Source organism: Azolla caroliniana, unplaced genomic scaffold, assembly GCF_043228905.1.
Source record: "Azolla caroliniana isolate FFs.n. ecotype wild unplaced genomic scaffold, voAzoCaro1.0.p SCAF_14, whole genome shotgun sequence".
Classification (NCBI taxonomy): domain Eukaryota; kingdom Viridiplantae; phylum Streptophyta; class Polypodiopsida; order Salviniales; family Salviniaceae; genus Azolla; species Azolla caroliniana.
Genome location: NW_028230449.1, coordinates 10,216,693 through 10,229,003, shown reverse-complemented (window position 1 = coordinate 10,229,003; position 12,311 = coordinate 10,216,693).

Sequence of the window (12,311 nt, the reverse complement as noted above, 5' to 3'; positions counted from 1 at the left end):
AGTTAGGGAAGCTAGTTTTAAGGGTGTTTTCTTGTTTTCAGTATCTTTTATAGACTTATCAATCCATTCAATTTTAAATTTTCGAATTGTTTTAGAACGCAAATGTTTTGTTTTAACATTGAGAATTTTCTCTAGTACATGTGATTTAGAAGTAACCAAAGTTTTAGTTGTAACTATATTATCGCTAGAACCAAGAAGTTCTTTTAGAAGACTTACATGAAAAACTGGATGGATTTCGACACCATCGGGAAGAGCAAGACCATATGTTGTTGAACCAATGCGTTTGAGGATTGAGAAAGGTCCACAAAACCATGGGGTTGACTTAGCACACTTACCCGTACACAATGTCTTAGAATTGTGAGGTACACGCAGGAATACCTTCTATTCAGGGTGGAATACATGAGGTTGCCTATTATGGTTAGCATAAAAACACACTCTATCTTGAGCCGTTTTTACATTATCGCATGCAATATGCAACATATCTTGCATATCCCTTAGAAAATTTGGTGTACTTTGCAACTCATCATGATGTATATTAACATCAATCATGACACATGGCTAAATGCCATACATAAACACAAAAGGACTGTATCCCGCTGATGTATGCTTTTGGAGCTGTTATAAGAAAACTCCAAATTTGAGAGATAATGTTCCCATTTTGTTCACTTTGCAAGAACGTATGCTCAGAGCATGTCCTCAACGATTTGCTTTACTTGTTTTTCTTTTCCATCGGATTAAGGATGATCTGTGGAGCTCATGCTCAATGTAGTTTCTAACTTCTTAAATACTTGCGTCCAAAGCAAGTAAACTTTGGATCTCAATCATGCACAATATCCATCGAGTAACCCATAAAAACATAATAACTCATCAACGAATCGGTAAGCCAATTCAGGAGCTATTACCATGGTTGTAATAGCAATAAATCTAACCATTTTAGTTAGTTTATCAACTACAACCCTAATGGCATCATGACCTTTTTGGATGCGAGGAAGGCTAACAATAAAATCCATGGATATAGTTTCCCATTTATTGTTGGGAATGTCCAAAGGATGTAAAAGTCCAGCGGCTTTAAATCGCGCGACTTTGTTATCCTGACATTGATGATATTTGGTCACATAGTTAGGTATGTCAAGACACATCTTAGGCCAATAGAATTGAATTGAGATGAGAACAATTGTGCAATGTATTCTAGGATGCCCTACTAATGGTGCATCGTGGTATCCAAAAACAATTCTCTTTTTTACCTTAGGCAAATCTATGTTGGCATAAAAGGCCGACTCCTTCCAAATTGTATCCTTAAGTGTGGACACGTTCTCAAGTTAGGGCTTCTACATATATAAGCCTAAACGTAACATTGTAAAGAGTGAGAAAGAGTTATATAAGAGAATAACAAGTTTCCATTAGAGTGTCATCTGAGTTCTCTTGCTTCTTACTTCCCTTCACATTGTGGTTATTCTACTTCTCTGTCTAGTACATGTTGTTTGCTTGACATCACCTTGCAGGTCCTCATATTTTCTTCCGCGTATATAGTCTACATTTGGTATCAGAGTGACCTTGCTGTCTGGTGGCAATGAACTGCAGAAAATTGAAAAAGAAGTAAGAACCGAGTGAAAGGAAAGACCAGGTTAGCAAAACCTCACTTCTAGAAGATGGCTTCTACATCCAACAGAAACGTGGAAATCCAGAAGTTTGATGGAAAGAACTTTGCACTATGGAAGGAGATGATGGAAGATGTACTAATCATCCGGCATCAAATCGATGCGAAACGACACAACAACAAGTTGGCTTCGATGACAACAGACGAATGACACTCCCTGGACGAGATAACTAGGTCAACCATTCGAATGCATCTGGACGAAAATGTCTATTTCAACATGGCAAAGGAGACAACAACATTCTCTTTGTAGGAGAAACTTTAGGCCGTTTATGAGAAGAAGTCCTTTTTGAAGCTCATATTGATTCGAAAGTTGTTCAATATGAAGATGAGAGAGACAGATTGGGCGACCTCCCACATCAACACCTTCAGTTGGGTGTTGTTTGAGCTCTCTTCCCAAGGGATTAAGTTTGAAGAAGAATTTAAATTCCTTGCCCTTATTTTGAGCCTATCGACGAGTTGGGAGGTATTATGCATGACATTCGCCAATAGTTGTCCAAAATCGAATCTGGAAGCAACGATCAGACAAGTTCTCATTGAGGATATTTGGCGAAATCAATGGGTCTCACTATTGACGATTTGGCAAAAGCCCATCACTCGACCGAGTCAACTGCGAGAGCTGGCTGAAGTCCTAACCGGCCAAGACGGAGGGAAAATTGACAACGGTCGAAGTCAAGGAATAGTTTATCAACTGTTTTGTGCACCCATCACAGAAAAACTGATTACAATGTTTCCGATAGCTGGTCAATAAAAAGAAAGGAGAATGGTCGGCGATTCAATCAAACACAATACACTTCGATTCGAACCGTTCTACCTCTAGAAACTGAGTCCTGATCGGGAGAAATCCTCTCTCTGGAGGACTCTACGATCGGAGAAGTCCTATATAGTGTGCATGATAAATGAACGTGGTTGTTGGACTCCGGCGACACCTTTCATGTAACCCCCAATATCGAATGGTTTTCGAACAATTTAGAGGGAGCCAACGACACAGTCCGATTGGACAATGGGTAGGAGTGTGTAACTGCAGGGATCGGAGAGGTTCCCATTCAATTGCCGAATGACAATTCGATCACCTTGCATCGAGTCTGACACATACCCGAGCTCAAGAGGGGTATGGTCTCCATCGCATGCTAGCGGAAGTTGAGTATAAGACGACTCTAAGCGAGTCGTCATGGACAATTACACGAGGGAATATGAAAATAGGTTGCGGATACAAGTACAACAACTTGTACTTGTTGATGGAGATCAATCTGGAAGGGGCCGTGAGTGTAGCCAATTCGTCAGAATTGAACTTATGGCATGGCAGACTCAGCCATATGTCCCAAGACGGACTTTGCAGGCTAATGACGATTGGCTATATCTTGAAATTCCAGTCGAAGACGGACTTCTACGAGCATTGTCATTACGAGAAACAAAACTGAAGTTTGCACTCTCTTCATTATGAGATGGTACGACAACCCCTAGAACTTCTTGGGATAAAAGTCCCACTTCGCTTACCTTGTATCTCTAGTGTGAACACACAGTTAACCTAACTATATAAGTGGGTAACTGACCTTGTAAAGATAAATCGATGGCTAATGTAACACAATCTTTCTCAGCTTAAACATTTCTCTTCCTCTGTGCAATAGTTTGTTTTCATCTTTGTGAATCTTGTCATAGTGCATAACTCTATCTTGCTTGCTATCTATGTTGTTTGCTAGACTCATTGACATGTCTTCAACTTTCCACAACATCAACTTCTATATTCAACATTTGGTATCAGGGCGACATGCAATCTGGCAATAACAACAACATCAATATGAGAAGAGAAAAACTGACTGAAGGAAAGGACTAGGTTAGCAAATCTCACTTCCTATAGAACATGGCTTCAACATTCGGCATGGGAGTGGAAATTCAAAAGTTCTATGGCAAGAACATTGCTCCATGGAAGGAGATGATGCAGGATGTATTGATCATCCGACGTCTGGGGTGCCATGAACATCCCTAGTCCGGTTCCTTCCTTCGGCTCGTCTGACCTGGCTCATTCGGTTCTCATCCGGATCCCATCCAGAGGGACCAAATTCCCACCACATAGAGCGTAGGGTTGTTTTTTATATGAAAACATTTCGTCGAAGTCAATGCCATATTCTTGTCAAAACCCTTTCGCTACTAATCTGGACTTGCATTTTGGGTTGGTTGAATCATACGTCTCTTTTAATTTGTAGACCCACTTGCACGGAAGAGCACATCGAGTTTTCGGCAATTCGACTAGGTCCCAAGCCTTGTTTTGCCGAATGGAGTTCATTTCTGACTCCATCGCCAGATGCCATGTGGTCGAATTAGCTGATGCCGGTGGTTCTTTGTATGATGTTGGCTTGCCTGCGTCTGTGAAGAAGATTCCAGGAGAGTACCGTTGCGGAGGTTACAACAGTCTCTATGATAGTCTTTGGTATGACTAGGCTAGCCTAATTGGGCGTCTGGGTCAGATAGTCCGGAGCCGAAACGTTCAGCTATGTCAAATCGGCTAGAGCCCATTCGGTACTAGAGGATTCAACTACCCGTGAAACCAAACTCATGTTATGGGCTGGGCCGTCATGAAGGAATGACACTTCTGAGAAAGTTACCCTTCAAAATTTAATAGGCCTTTTGGCCATCTTATGCATGGCTGACTCATTCAACATTACGTCCGAACTTTGGATGATTTGTCTGTGCTTGGGGCCTCAGAGTCGGTATTGGATTTCGCTGTGTAGTCCATAGCTAAGAACAATGCATTTCTTAGACCTCGATTCGAGGTTCTGACAATTGTCTTTCGATATGAGGGCGTCTACCTCACATCCAAAAATCCTCAGCTTGTTGTGATTCGGCTTATTGCCAATCCATAATTCCTAAGGTATTCGAAGTCCTAGAGGTTGACTTAGAGACATATTGATTATGTGTACTGTCATAAGTAGGGCCTCTGCGTAGAAGCCATCCGCTAGTCCAGAGTGTTGGAACATAAACACTATTTGGTTCTGAATTGTCTGATTGTTCTGTTAGGCAAATCCATTTTGCTACAGACTATGAGGTGCCATATATTCACACCTGATCCCGCTGTCGTGGAGAAAACCGTCCATGAGCGGAATCGGTGCACCGGAGCGTAGGAATCGGCTCTTCATGCACGTACGCCTTATGTTGTACATAAGAGAGGATTAGGTACATAGAAGATCCTAGGTAGGTAGATTCGGTAGGTAGGAAGTTAATGGGCAACGGCTCCTTTCTTGCCTATAAAAGGAGGGAGACGAGGAGGAGAGAGCGGATCACGGATAGAGAGGACGAAGTGTTGTCGGATTGTCGACCGAAGGCTTCTCTCTCTTCCAAAGCTCCGTAGCTTCTTTCTGTGCAGGTTTCGGGAGGCTCGCGCTGCTCTGAGGAATGCCCGAGTGCTTCCGGCAGCACCTCCAACTTGCTCCTTTCTTTCTGAGCGTTTACGAACAGGCATCGGCATCTGTTCGCCGGCCTGTTCGATTGTAACCGAACTCGTGTTTCTTGTTGTTTGTCTTTGTTAATATATATATACGTACATTCGTGTCTCTCTGCGTCGGTGTCCCACTCGCGTCTTTGTGTCGAAGGGCCGTGTCCCTGTGAATCTACGCTCGCACGTAGTGGGTCCCCTCCCTTCTCTTTTCTCTCCTGCTCTTCGGTACAAGACCCCCGAGGCCCCGCCTCATTCCGCACATCCGCGAGGAAAACCTCGACATCTTGGTGAACCCGACGTGAAGGAGGTGGCAGAAGAGCAGAAGATGAAGGGGTCGGATCTTGCGGAGGCCATGGCTTCGGCCGTGGATCGGATATTGAGCACACGCGAGGGCACCGGCGCCCTCGACAGAGCCATTGAGGTGGTCGTCGGTATGATTGGCCGGTTCAGCAGAAAGGATGCCACGAAGTATTTGGCGTCCTACGGGGCAGAAATGCTGATGCGGGACATTCCGGAAGAGAGGCGTCTTGCCGGGTTTCCTCGAGTGGCGATGCCGAGCATCCATGCGGAGGTGCTCGAGGTGCGGGCGGAGAGCCGTACCTGGGAGGAGTTCGAAGGCCGACTCCTAGAAAAATACGGGCTGGACGACGTGCTCCGGCTTTCGAAACGGGACTTCATGGAATGGGTGGAGTCCCCCGGCAAGGGAAGAAACGTGTCGGCACTCCTCCGGGAGTTTGAAGAACGCTTTGCGCGCCTCTCGGCGCTTGACCGAACCATTCTGGATACGAGCCGGGTCCTACTGTTCGTCAAGTCGGTGGACGAGCGGGACCGGGATCAAGTCGGCTCCTTGCTGGAAACCGAAGACGGGCTGACGACCAACTGGGCTGCGGTTAAGAGAGTCTGTGGCCGTTTCGACAAACGGCAAGAATAGGCTGACAACGGGGCGGCCGGTGCGGGCTCTGTCACAGCAAGGAGGCTTGAACCGGCACCGCAAGGGCGAAGGGAAGAGACCCGGGAGTGGCTCGAAACCGGTTTGGCTTCGACCGGCATGGTCAACAGCTCGTCCGGAGGAGCAACGCTGGAGGAGTTGACGCAGGCGATAAAGGATCTCCAGATCGCCCAGACTCAAAGGGAAGGCGGCGAACCGGCTCGTGACCGATGGCCGGCAGCAGGGAACAGGTGCATGTGGTGCGACGAGGTCGGCCACATTCGGAAGGACTGCGGCGATTTCGTAGAAGCGTTGAGGAACCGGTTGGTGTACCTGTGGGAAGGCCGGGTGCACGCCGGTGACACCAGAAGGGCCCTAAACCGAAACGACGGGCGAGGAGGTATGAAGAGACTGATGGAAGAGGCGGCGGCCCGATACGTGGAGGCCATCCACTACTCGGCGTCGGCTGGCATTCGGGTCGGGGGCAGCGAGGCCCGAAAGGAGAGCAAAGACAGATTCTGGTCGGCAATGCTGGAAGGCCTCGCCGGCGCACGGCTAAGGAAAGATGAAACTGACCGCGCTGAGAGACGGGTCTGGGAAATAACCGGGTGGAGCGATCCGGTCGAGGAGAAGATGGGCTTCGTAGAAGTCGCCTGTCGGAACTACGAGGCTCTGGTAGGAGACAAACGAGTGGGGAAAGCCGGAGCGGCCGGGCCCTCACAACGATACGAGACCCGATTCGGGCAACGACGGAATGAAGCCGGTGTGTCCAGCGCGCAACATAACCCCAGGAAGGGCGGATACCGACTGGGGACGGAAATAGAAAGGACCACGGACCTACGAAAGGTCCTAGAAGAACGGATCCTCGACAGCAAAGTGGAGTTGTCATTACGGGAGGTGCTAGGGATCGCCAAGAAGGAGTTCCACGACTCCATTGTGGACTTGGTGAAACGGAAGAGGCTGTCGACGGAGACGGAACCGGAAAGACCGGTGGAGGTGCGGACGACGCACATCGACGACTTGGCACTGGAAGATGAGTGGGCGGAGAGCCACTATTCGAGGCCACACTGGGCCCGAGCGACCACGGAGACCCCGGTAAAGATCGGAGATGTTCAGGAACCGGTGGTGGCACTGGTGGACCACGGTTCGGAAATAAACCTGATGTCCATGGACTTCTATAAGAAGGGAAAATGGCCGATCAACACCAAGCACGGGTGGAAGATACGGGCGGCGACGCGCGCCACCGAGGAACTGCACGGGGCCTGCCTGAATGTGCGAGTCAAGATCGGCGACGTCGAGATTGACCAGCACTTCTTCGTGCAGGAGACGTCCTCGCACCTGGTCATATTAGGGGAACCATACATCATAGCGGCGCGAATGGAGACCAAGGTGTTGGACAACGGTTCGGCCTACGCGAGGGTCAAAAGCCAGGACGGTCACCATTCGGTCCAATTTCTGACGGTGCGGCCGAACCACGAGCGAAACCGCGAATCCCTCGGTGGCGAGAACCGGGAGGATTTTTAGAGAGGGCTGCCAAGGCGTGGGGTCGAGACAGTCCGGACACTCAGGAAAGACCCCACAGCTGTACGATAGAACCGAAACCGAAGAAACCTTGTACGATAGGTAGAAAATTTTGCTTCTCCAACGACGGAGGGTGTATGATAGTCGGCATCGTTGGCCGAGAGAAGGCAAGGGCGGAAGAGCGACTTCGAGTGTGTGGAGTTCTCGGCCCGGACGAGGAAATCAGCAGAGCCGTGGAGGCGGTCTCCTTCGACGACACCTTGGGGATGCTGAGGAAGTTAGCCGGAGAAGACCTTAACGAAGACCGGACGATACCGGTATGTTCCGAAGAAATGTACGAAGTCATTGCGAACTTCAGTCAGGGGTTCGGGTCGGATCGGACGGCCCGAGTTAGCACGAAGTACAAGACTGTGGACCGGAAGGTAAGGCCAGTCGCGGCACCCTTACCGGAGGGCAGCGAGTCCCGAATCAGAGGGGTTGCGTCGAACCCCAGTTTACGAGATCCGGTCTGCATAGGACACACCTTCACTGACGGGACGCTCCGGGAGCTCAAAATCGGTGGGGGCGGGTTCCTACTGCCGACGGAGGAAGACTGGTTTCGGAGAATGCTCGGAAGGCACGGGAAAGCCTTCGCATTCTCACCGGAAGAGATTGGGTGCGTAGACCCGACAATCGTGGAGCCGATGGTGATATTCACGGTACCGCATGTGCCGTGGAATCTCAAGCCGATTCCAGTACCGAGAGCTCACATCCCGAAGTTGATGGAGCTATTGAGGCAGAAAGTCGATATGGGCATTCTCGAACCGTCGAGTGCCCCATACTCGAACCGATGGTTTACCGTACCAAAGAAAAACGGAACATTACGCTTCATTCAAGACCTGCAGCCGGTCAACAGAGTGACCATTCGGAACGCAGGAATCGGACCGACCATAGACGAGTTCGCGGAGGCCTTCGCCGGAAGGTCGATTTACTCGGTCGGTGATTTGTACTCGGGGTACGACCAGTTCCAGCTAGCCGTGGAGAGCAGAGACATTACGACGATGCGAACTCCCCTCGGCCTAGTGCGAATGTGTACCCTGCCACAAGGAGGGACCAACTCGGTGGCCCACATGGTGAATGCAATGAACAAGGTACTGAGGGATTGCATCCCGGACATCACCATGCCATTTCTGGACGACATCCCGATCAAGGGGTGCCCGGTGGAAGAGAAGGACGAGACACTCGGGCCGGACGGATGCCGGCGATTCGTGGCAACACACATCGACGACTGCGAGAAGGTGCTACAAAGACTAGAGGATGTGAGGCTCACCTTCTCCGGGGAGAAATCGGCCTTCGGGCAATCAGAAATCTTGGTGGTCGGACACCTATGTGGACCATATGGCCGGAAGCCGTCTCCGGCAAAAGTAGAAGCCATCTCCGCGATGAAGACCGACTGTAGCTCGGTTACAGAAGTTCGGAGGTTCTTGGGGGCATGCGCATTCTACCACATATGGATTCCGCATTACGCCCACGTTGCGGAGCCGCTATACGGGTTGCTGAAAAAGGGGCGAAAATTCGAGTGGCGAGACGAGCACACAGAGTCGGTCCGGAAGCTGAAGGAAGCTCTTGCGGCAGCACCGGCGCTCCGGAAGGCTGTCTACGAGAAGGGTACCCCGGTATACATAACGGTGGATACGAGCCAGACCGGGATCGGATGGGTCGTCAACCAAGAAGACGAGGACGGCTCCCGGTTCCCGATCCAATTCGGCGCGAAGGTCCTCAGTGAGCGACAATGAGGGTACGCCCAGGTTAAACGCGAACTCTGGGGTATCGTTTCGGCAGTAAAGGCCGACAAAGACTACCTGATCGGGACAGAAGTGATTATCGAGACGGATTGCCTGCCAATTCTTGGCATGGTTTCCGGATGCGCGACACCGGACCTGGCGATGCTCAGGTGGATAGCGTACATCAAGTCCCTGGACCCGGAAATACGACACATTTCCGGAAAGGACAACGCCATGGCCGACATGCTTTCGAGGGCAAGGTTTGATGACGAGGGCGGCATGGTTTCGGAGGACGAAGAAGTCGGCGTGGACTTCTTCGAGGCATCGTATGTAACGACCGATGGGACGAGCCCTCTGGCACTTAACGGCTTCGACGAGAGCAAGTACGACGGCGAGTGGCTACAGATCGGTGGTTTCTTGAGGACAATGACACCAGATGCGTCATGGACGAGGGATGAGACCAACCGGATCCGGAAGAAAGCATACCGATTCTTTCTCCGGGACGGATACTTATGGAAGCACCCGAAGAAGAGGAACGGCGTCCCGCTCCGGGTGGTGGCGATGAAGGAAGAACAGGAGGAGCTGCTGACGGCCTACCACGACAACCCTTGGGCTGGACACCGTGGAACGTGGGCCACGTTCGAGAAGATAAAGGGGAAGTACTGGTGGCCGGGACTGTACCGGGACGTGCATCGGTTCGTGACAACTTGCGAGAGCTGTCAGATGCACTCCATAGTCCGACATCGGGACGAGCTTCACCCTACGTACCCTTCGACCATCCACTTCAAATGGATGGTAGATCTGGTGACGATGCCGATGGGAATAGGACAGATGCGGTATCTGGTCCTGGCTCGGGAAGATCTGACGAACCAGGTGGAAGACCGAGCCCTTCAGAACAAAACGACCGCGGCCGTATTTCGGTTCCTGATCGAGGACGTGATATGCCGGTACGGGTGCGTCGGGAAGATCGTGGCTGATCGCGGGGAGTTGGACGCCGAAGAGGCCGAGGAGCTGTTCAACCGGCTAGGAGTCAAGATCTCGCTTACCACTGTGTACAATCCGGAGGTGAATGGGAAGGTGGAACGCGGACACGGACCGATCATCAAGGCGTTAGTTCGGGCATGCGGAGGTCAGGTCGGGAACTGGCCGCGACTGCTGCCTTACGCGTTGTGGGCAGACCGAACTACGCACAGTTCGGTAATCGGATTCATGCTGGCAGAGCTCATGTTTGGGCAGAAGCCGATCATGCCGATGGAACGTATGATCTCCTCATGGGCAACCGTGGACTGGAGAGACGAGATGAGTTGGGAGGAACTGTTGGCGGCGCGCATACGGCAGCTCGAGCGAAGACCAGAGGACGTAGAGCAGGCTACGGAAAAGCTTCGGGTGGCAAGGACGAGGAACAAAGCCCAGTTCGACCGAACGCACTGGCTACGACCAAAGAAGATCGAGGAAGGCGACTGGGTGCTAGTCTATGACAGCAACCTCGACAACCATCACCGAGCAACACGGAAGTTCGCAAGAAGGTGGTTCGGGCCTTACGTGGTACAAAGCGCCAACGACAACGGGACGTACCATCTGGCGGAACTCGACGGCACGAGAATGGCGATACCGGTAGCTGGGAAGCGGATCAAATCGTTCAAAAAGCGTCACGACGACGAGCCGGATCCGGTTAACCTGGACCGCGACAACGAACGATCCGAAACCGAGGAAGAACTGACGGGCGGGGAATGAAGACTGGATCGGTTTTCTCCGTCCCAACTTAATTTGGCGCATGCCGGTGGATGCGTGGTTAGGTGGGGGCGGATGTCGTGGAGAAAACCGTCCACGAGCAGAATCGGTGCACTGGAGCGTAGGAACCGGCTCTTCATGCACATACGCCTTATGTTGTACATAAGAGAGGTTTAGGTACATAGAAGATCCTAGGTAGGTAGATTCGGTAGGTAGGAAGTTAATGGGAAACGGCTCCTTTCTTGCCTATAAAAGGAGGTAGACGAGGAGGAGAGAGCGGATCGCGGATAGAGAGGACGAACTGCTGTCGGATTGTCGGCCGAAGACTTCTCTCTCTTCCAAAGCTCCGTAGCTTCTTTCTATGTAGGTTTCGGGAGGCTCGCGCTGCTCTGAGGAATGCCCGAGTGCTTCCGGCAGCACCTCCAACTTGCTCCTTTCTTTCTGAGCGTTTACGAACAGGCATCGGCATCTGTTCGCCGGCCTGTTCGATTGTAACCGAACTCGTGTTTCTTGTTGTTTGTCTTTGTTAATATATATATACGTACATTCGTGTCTCTCTGCGTCGGTGTCCCACTCGCGTCTTTGTGTCGAAGGGCCGTGTCCCTGTGAATCTACGCTTGCACGTAGTGGGTCCCCTCCCTTCTCTTTTCTCTCCTGCTCTTCGGTACAAGACCCCCGAGGCCCCGCCTCATTCCGCGCATCCGCGAGGAAAACCTCGACACCGCACTATCAGAAAAATTTGGTGAATTCTCCCCCGTTATCAGTTCGAAGACATTTCAGGTTTGGACCTGTTTGATTTTCGACCATGCTCGATCTTTGGTTATGGCCAAATAGGCCCACACCTTCCGAGTCAAATAGTCAATAAATGTGATGAAGTAGGAGGTGCCCCCGAGAGACTAAGGTGGAATTGAGCCCCAGATGCCTGAATGAACCAACTCAAGAAAACTTGTCTCTCTCGGCCCTCTAGTTGACTGTAAGGCAATGACTTGTTTGCCTTACTGGCAATGCTCACAAAATTGGTGATTCGAGAAGGAGAGTTTGGGGATGTATCCGGCTTTGGAAAAATGCGTGATGCCAGCCTTGCTGAGATGTCCAAGTCGGCCGTGCCATAGGGATGATCCGGAAATATTGACCAGAAACAATTCACCTTCTTTGAGTTTGACATATAGTAGGTACAAGGTGTACTTTTGGACCTCGAGCAAGTAGGAGGTTCCCCCTATGCAGTGTCCACCCTCTTGATGAGAAGCTGGCACAGATGCTATCTTCGTCAAGTTTTCCGAC